This window comes from Mustelus asterias, chromosome 20, assembly GCF_964213995.1.
Source record: "Mustelus asterias chromosome 20, sMusAst1.hap1.1, whole genome shotgun sequence".
Lineage (NCBI taxonomy): Eukaryota > Metazoa > Chordata > Chondrichthyes > Carcharhiniformes > Triakidae > Mustelus > Mustelus asterias.
The window spans coordinates 48097867-48106929 of NC_135820.1; positions in this window are offsets into that span (position 1 = coordinate 48097867).

A 9063-nucleotide genomic window follows, 5' to 3' on the forward strand; every position below is an offset into this window, starting at 1 on the left:
CAACACATTGTTATGGTAAATCGACTGTCTGTCTTATAGTAGCTTCCAGCGCCATCTAATTACTTCTGGATGTTATCTAGCAATACTCAATGATCTTAGCTGCCTTTAGGACTGCCTATTACAGTGCCATTAACCTCCTTCACTATATCACATCTATCATCCTGAAGGGAACCAACTTGTTCTTAAAACAGAACATGAAATATTAAATTAAGTCTGTAAAATTCAAAACGTCTGCAATTTGTTTTCTTCAATTGATTAACCAAGCTGGGATCAAATCAGGAAAAGTAATTAAAACATTAGCGCAATAATCTAATTCAGCAATTTGCACAATTGGTTGGTTTCAAGGCTACCAACAGCTGTATGTATCAAAATTGAGCCAAGCAACACGAAGAGCATGTGCAGTGAAATTGTTTTTACTGCACAGACCTCTATTGCCAGGAAACACATTTAGGCTTCAAAAATAACTCCATAGCAACTATTTCCAAATAAATTCAGACTTGTGTACACAAAAAATGTGTTAACAGAAAAACAAGACTTTAAATTGAAAGGAATTAATGATTGGATTATGGTTTATACTGACATTCTTTGCTAAATAAAACAATACTGTGGTAGCAATAATGCTAATCAGTTGTTTTGTAGTTCTAATTAAGATCCAGTATTTTATTGATGAGTATTCATCATACCTTTTTTGGCCACGAACTGGGCCAACACTGTTAAGCACAGAAAAATGCAGTATAGTAGACCGCTGAGTCTATTGATGACAGCATCTGTAGCAGGAGCTGCTGTGGGTCCAGTCACAATGTCCCATTGATCAAAATGATGTAAAAAAAAAGGAGGAATAATGAGGGCTGGCTGCTCTTCAATTGGCTAAGTCACCAGAATTGAATACAACCAAAGATACTGAGGAAAGTAAGAGTGGAAATTGCAGAGGCTCTGACCGTAATCTTCCAATAATCACTGGCACGAACCTTCTAATCCTCCTTTGATATTGAAGTGGCGACGAGAGGCTAGAGAATTGCAAATGTTACACCCTTGTTCAAAAAGGGTGTAAGGATAAAACCAACAACTGCATGCCAATCAGTTTGACCTCAGTCGTGGGAAAGGGGGTGCAGTAACAGAGAGACACGGGGCTGTATGTGCACAAATCATTGAGGATGGCAGGGCAGGTTAAGAAAATGGTTCAAAAGGCATACTGGGTGCCCGGATTATATAAATACAGGTATGGACTACAAAAGCAAATAAGTTAAGATGAACCTTTATAAACATTGGATCAGCCTCAACTAAAGTATTGGGCCAGATTTTTATGAAGGAAATCGGTATTGGGGGTGGGGAAAGTTCCTGACCCCACAACCCACCTCTGTTAAGGAGGCCGCTGTCCATTCTATTTTCATGTTGGGAAAGTGGAGGGTTGAAGTCAAATAACCCCCAAACAGGCCTGAGATGGCATCAAAGGCTGGCTGATGGTGAGGCTGGCAGACTAGAAGGCTTCCCTCCATTTACTGAGACTAGTGGTTCAATTGTATTTATGAATTGCAGGGAACCTTAGACTCTCAAGGCCTCACACTCTACATCATCTGGAAGAACAGACATCTGCTTCTATTGATACAGTTGCCAGGTGGCCACATTGTGAATAAAAGCAAAATACTGTGCTGATGGAGATCTGAAATAAAAACAGAAAGTGCTAGAAAAACTCAATAGGTCTGACAACAACTGTGGAGACAGAAACAGAGTTAAAGTTTTGAGTCAAATATTACTCTTCATGGTGTCATTTATGAATGTTTGGCTGAGCTCCAAGAATGACCAATCCACTTAGCTCAGCAGGCAATGTTTATGCAACTTGAAAGGGAATTTATTTGATTGTCATTCCTCTTACCTTGTGATAACCTGATGTTTCTATGATGGTTAGGAGGTCTGAATTGGATAAAAACTTTCTTGAAATTGATACTATGAATGGCTATAATTCAGTGACAGTTTTATGAGAAGTTAAGAGGGGCAAAATATTTCAATGAGAATGTTGGGTGGCTTCTCTTTGTTTTGCCAATTCAGGTTAGGCTTCTCCCTTGGTTCATAACTCCTCTGAGAGGCTATTAACCACATATCCTAATGGAACAGGCCCAACTCCAACAAAGGTTTTGGAACGGGGTTTGAAATGTCCATCCCGGCATTGGAGCCAGCAGGATGAGAGTGCTGCGAGTGGACAGACTAAATGCACACTTATCCTGTACCAGTGAAAGTTGCCAGAAATGGGAATGGGGGCAGGAATCCCACCATTTTTAAAGGTCTCCTAATTTGACCAACCCAGCGGAAATCTGAGCTATTAGGCTTGATTTTGTGAAAGAGAATGGGCATTGGGAGTCAGGAAAGATCCTGACTTCACAAATCAATTTCAATTAGGGAGGCCCCAACCCACCATTTTTTCATTCCGGGAACTGGGGGCAGGATGTAGTCTGGTCCACTACTTTTGGTGAGAGTTTCAAAGTGGCAATGGAGGCAGGCAAATGATGAGGCCGGCAATCTGGAAGGTTCTTCTCCATTTACTGGGACAGTGTAATAAGGAATCTCAAGTGCTCAAGCCTCAACCTTCCTCCATCAATCCATGCTCCTGCCCTCATCTACCCACAACTCCTATTATCTCCCATGCTCCTTTCATGTTCTGCAAGCTGCCTCAATACCCAGTCACCCAGTATCCACTATGAAAATATAGAAACATAGTAAATAGGAACAAGAGGGGGCCATTTAGCCCTACAAGCCTGCTTCATCATTCATTATGAGCTTGGCTGACCTTCCAACTCAATAGCCTGACCCTGGCTTTCCCCCATATCTTTTGATCCCCTTTGCCCCAAGTGCTATATCTAACTGCTTTTTGAAAACCATGATGTGGAGATGCCGGCGTTGAACTGGGGTGGGCACAGTAAGAAGTCTCAAAACACCAGGTTACAGTTCAACAGGTTTATTTGGAATCATGAGCTTTCGGAGCGCTGCTCCTTCATCAGGTGAGTCAACAAATGAGCGAATGGCAAGTCTGGAAATCTTTGAAATGTCAATAAAACTGACGCAAACTTTCAGAGCCACCTAGAAAGCATGGAGCAGGGTGAAAAGCTGACTTGCTTTTACAAAGAACCATCATGAGCGCAATAGGCCTCATGTCCCCCTTCTTTGTGAAAGGCTTTCAATATTAATGGGTGATCTTACTCAAAAATTCTTAGTGTCGAACGAGCGTGAAAATGGGAAAATTTCAGATCCGTTTTTTGGGCAAGTTTGAAAATGCAGTCGAATGCCATTTTGCGCAAAGAATGATGTACAATCTGTTTCCCACCAGTAGGGGGAGGAGGCAGGACCTAAGCTCACCAGAAGGCTGGCTACTCACAATCATGCATGCATAGATCTCTCTGGTCTAGATATTACCCGCCTCCCCCCGATTGCTGGCCTCCCTGGCTGATTGACCCCACACCCCCCTGGATATTGCTCCCCAACCATCCCTGGTCAATCGCCCTCTCCCCAGCCTGGTCGATTGCCCACCCCCCCGGCCCAGTGATCGCCGGTTGCAGAGTGCACAGCTTTCCCCTCCACACCAGCTGTTCCCCATTGCAGAGTGCATGGCCTTCCCTTCCCAACTCCTTTTAGGCCCCACCTCCATCATGGCCCTGTCCCCTCCTCTTAGGCCCCACCCCTCAGGCCCCACCCCTTTGACACTGCTCGGTGCCCATTGGGCAGTGCCAGGCTGGCACTGCCAGTGTGCCTGGATGTAATTGACAAGGTGCCAAGCTGACACTGTCAGTGTCCAAGGCTACCAAGGCCAGGCTGACACTATCCCCAATGCCTCAATGGCCTCTGGTCCCAGCAGCGAGGCCATCATGTCTCACCGGAAATCCAGAGCTGGTAAGATCGCAAGAGATGGGAAATCGGGTGCGAGCCTGACTTTTTGTCTCTGGTGCAATCCTACCGGCTCACCCTGCCCATCGACCGGTGGAGTGGGAAAGTATGATTGCCCCCAAAATGTTCCACTATTTTTTTACTGACAGGGGGAATTTTAAATTAAAACACTCTGAGTTTCCCTCTCAGCATCCGTCCATAAACAAACATGTTTTTGATTCTTTGATTTCCCCCTTTATCAGTGGTGGCATATTTTCCTCAAATCTCCAGTTCTGTTGTGATCCAATCCGTTATCAATAACCCCACAACAAACTCAAGATAAGGTAAAATTATTGGGTTGTTTATTTTACACACATTCAAAATGCAGGAAGAAGGTTCACAATGTCCCCCGCTTTTTTTGCATTCATACAATAAAAGAGAAATAAGGGAAAAAAAGAGATACTGGACAAATATGACAGACAAAAATAGGAATTATTGTTTCTCTTGAGTCCAGAGTTCTGAATCAAAAGTCCAATGGTGTATTCCTTCAGCATGGTTAGTTGGCTGAAGCTGATATGGAGTAATCTACTTATATAGTTGTGCTAACTTCCATGATGGGAGAAGCACGTGGAGATGCATTTGTCTTGCAGTAGGCACTGGTACAGAAGCTCAGACATTCCAGTAGAAACAGTATAAATGAAGGCCAGGCAATTTAAACCTGGACAGAGCTCTAGTTCTGTTGCTGTTTCTTAATGGAATATGGCAGACTGATTCTTTTAGGTAATATTGCAGGTTATAGAAGGTGGTTTGGGGGTCATGTGACAGAACTTCCACTTCTTCCCCTTGGTTTCAATATAGAGTGTATATTCCTGGCCTGGGGTTTTGAGATGGACCATAAGATCATAGGAGCACATATAGGTCATCTGACCCATCGAGTCTGTTCCGCCATTCAATGAAATCTTGACTGATCTGATATAATAATCCTAAACTCCACTTACCCACCTCATCCCTATTACCCTTGATTCCCTTACTGATTAAAACTCTCTCTATCGCAGCCTTGAACATACTTAATGGCTCAGCAGCAATAGCCCACTGTGGTAAAGAATTCCACAGATTCACTACCCCTCACCCGCTGAGAGAAGAAATTCCTCCTCATCTCTGTCTTAAATTGGTGACCATTTACTCTGAGATTATGCCTTCTGGTCCTAGACTCTTCCACAAAGGGAAACAACCTATCAGCATATACCCTATCAAACTCCCTGAGAATCTTTTTGCCCCTTGATTAGTTAGTGTTTTTGGAAAGCTATTAGTGTCTTCTACCATAAAGACTGACACAAAGTATTTATTTGGCTCCTCTGCCATTTTCTGGTCCCCATTATCATTTCCCCAGTTTCATTATCTAAGGGGTTTACATTGGCTTCTCTCTTTGTTTGGATATAATTAAAGAAGCTCTTACTTTCCATTTTTATGTTACTTACCAGTTTACCTTCAGTTTATTTTCTCCCTTTTTTTGGCTATCTTTTGTTAGTATTAAAACTTTCCCAATCTCTAGTTTACCACTAATCTTTACCAGAATGTATGTTTCTTTTAGTTTAGTACTATCCTTAACTTCCTTAGTTAACCATGGTTGATTTATCTCCTTTTTAGAATCCTTCTTCCTCACTGGGATATATATTTGTTGTGAGTCATGAACTATTTTCATAAACATCTGCCATTGCTGTGTGATGAGACTGTGCCTTTAAGAAATGTATTTTAATCATGTTTCTTTGCAGGTTTTTAAAGCAGCTCCTAGCATTTTCTTGGCACCGTTTTGTCTGTAACCGGTATCCTGCATTGTTATTGAGGCAGTACAAATGATATCATGTTTATTTTTAATCTGGCCTAATGCACTGTCCTGCGATTTTATAGCCCTTTGGGGATTGCTGAGTGGAGATTGATTTGGGATGATTGACAGGTCAGGTAATGCCTGAGGACAGTTTTTTTCCACAGAAAATTCCAAGTTTTTAGTTTCTCTTTTCAATAATAGCCTGAAGGGGACAGCAGCAACAGTGCTTTGGAGTTGGAGTCTTTAGTTTCATTTTCTCAGATGCTGTTTGGGTTTGAGACAGAAAGGAGTGACTCTTGTTTTCCTCTCTCTGGAGTTGGAAATTCTATTATCTGTGAATTGCTGTTAGAAGCTGGTGGAAGAAGACAGTGGCCAGAATTTTACCATCCCGCCCACCACGGAAATCAGAGCTAGCAAGGGGCGGAGCATGGAAAGGTCCGTTGACCTTGGGCGGGATTTTATGGTTTCGGGACGAGTGAGGCCGTAAAATCCCACCCAGAGTGTTTCTCTCTCTCACGCTCTCTAGAGGCTTTCTGGAAGTTCCAAGACTGGGAAGCCTCAGAGATTTGATCCAACATTCAAAGAACCAATTCACAGCTGGTGTTAAAAAGCTCAAAACCCAGTATCACGTGAGCATACTTGCTTTTTGTGCCAAGTCTAGAAAGGGGTGTATGTTTGTGAGATGTTATTTGACTTGGAACATCATAGATAGCTAGCTGTTATGATTTATACTGTGTGATGTTTGAATCTTGTAGTTGGCAAAAAGTATGTTAATTCTTTTCATTATATTTTAACTGTGTTCTTAAATAAACCTTATTTGATAAAAGCTTCCGAGAGGGTCACTTGAATCATACCTGGAGTGAAACACCTCATGCTCATGCATGTCAAATTCAAAAGTAAAAACCTAGGGTCTAGGCTATCTCATAAAACACCTTGGAGTTTCTGGCCTGGGTCCTAATAGTTGATCAACTGTCTTTCCTGCTAAACTCCTTTCCCAGTCGTTCAGCCAACTCTTCCCTAATTTATTTCTAATCACCCTTACTTATGTTTAGCACAGTTGTTTCTATTGCTCAAACTGAATACTAATTTCTACCATGTTATGGTCATTGTTTTCTAGGGGATCTTTTACTTTGAGATTGTTTATTAAACATGATTAATGTTTCATCCATTAATAAGTGCCAGGATCCTTTCATCCTTGCAGGCAGATCATCTCTATCAACCAGGGCTTTGCCTCAGAAATTTAAAGGGATCTTTGTGCATTTCCTTGAGATTTGGTTTCTGCAGTCACAGGGGGCATTAGCACATCTTTAGAGATAATGAGGTTGCTGTGGTTTTCTGAAGGCTAAAAATTCATGTTGTGTGAGTTGTAGCCAGTCATGGCTTCAGTCAGTGTAAGGTCTTTGTCCATTATGTTTATTGAAGAAAATAAGGTAGCAAGGATGATGTAGATTTATATGTATTATAAATATATACGTATATACACTCTTATGTCTTCTTCGCGTGACAATTTCTATATACGAGAACATATCCCTGTGTTATGATGTGGACACGGTAAGAAGTCTCACATTTAGCAGCGCTTCGAAAGCTAGTGGCTTTTGCTACCAAATAAACCTGTTGAACTTTAACCTGGTGTTGTGAGACTTCTTACAGTGTTTACCCCAGTCCAACGCCGGCATCTCCACATTATGATGTGGAGGTTGACCCATTTTTGAGAAGTAACGCTGAATCCCCCAAAGAGGAATACTTCACCTCGTAATCTGTTAAAAGTGTGTGGGAAGGTGTGAACTGGTCTTCAATAACGTTTAGTGGGTTAACTAACAGAAATACCTGATGCTCACTTTAAATGAACATTTAACAATCTATTTATTTAACTAACAAGGAACTTCAACTAAACAAGCAACATACTGAATAAAATAAGATTCTAATGGAATGCTGTTCAAATAAATACAACACTCATTCATTAACCAAAAAAATATAATAATAGTATTCAGTCACTCTTAAAATATACAACCAGGTCTTCTGGCTTTCGGAAACTTTTGGAGTTCTTCTGTTGATCCCTCTATCTGTAAGTTCTTTCTGATTTCGTACTTTCACTAGTTAGACGGTGCATTTTCTTAAGTGATATCTGAAGCTGGCAGAGTTAAGAGCTGCTCTCTCCCTCTCGAGACTTGGGAATTGGCAGTTGCTTTTTCCTGTTTTTCCCTCTTGCATTCTCTTTTATACCTGTGATGACCTATCACTTTTCCTGCTATAGGATTGGCCCGATTTTGTCAGCACCATCAAATTCAAATATTATAGGTTCCTGGTGGCTGAGTGCCTACTTTAGATTGATTGGGCTAAATTCAAAAAAAAGGTTGGCTTGTCAAGACTACTACTTGATTTTTTGATAGAAATGCTTCAACTTGGTTTTAGCTTGGACTCTGTATGTACTTTGCATTTTAAACCTCCAAGCACTGAAACAAAGTGGCTTTTGCTACCAAATAAACCTGTTGGACTTTAACCTGGTGTTGTGAGACTTCTTACAGTGTTTACCCCAGTCCAACGCCGGCAAAAAAAAGGTTGGACGACGCAATGTATTTTTCCCTCCAGCATTTTTACCATTTTTTACATTTTCACCAACATCAAAGTGCAACTTCACAAATTCAACTTCGCAACACCTGGCAACAAAGTCAATCTTTACATTCTGTCCGCTTAAAGATTTTGAGTAATAGAGATCTACGAAAATGGGATGGAAGATTGCTACTGTCACCATCTGTGGCACAATTGTACAATTTACCTTCCAAATGAGTCATCAATGAAGAAAATCAGATCAGAAATCTAAAATACATTTTACATGTATTTGATATTTGAGAAAGTCCAATCCTGTAAGAAATGTTATTGATAAATGAGCAACTATTTTTCCCATGGTGGGTTTCAAAGCTTTGAGATGAATGCACCAGCAACTATGTCAACTTAAAACATTAAGTGACTGCTGCAGAAAAGTTGACAACTGAAAAATCGCCCTAAGTGAAAGCCTGTGATATGTGTGGACAAGATGTTACACATGCTTTGTACCTTAAGCTGCAGGAGTCTAAACGGTCTAGCCTTTGGCCTATAATACATCATGGCATCTTTGTAGCAATTGATTTGCTAAATCAAATCCTCTCCACCTTTTATGTTGTCTTTGCTCCACTCTAAGATTTTCACTCCCTTGCCCCAGTCATTCCATCGATATGCCTCCCACCTTCACTCCCTTAAATCTGTGGAACACTGATTTGAATATCTTTGATGGACAATTAGCTTAACCATCTGTCAGCCACCTGGTGGCAGACCAGAGAAACAGCACTCCAGGCAAGCTTTTTGGCTCTCCCTGCACACCTAGTCACAGTTTCAGCCAAAGAGCATTT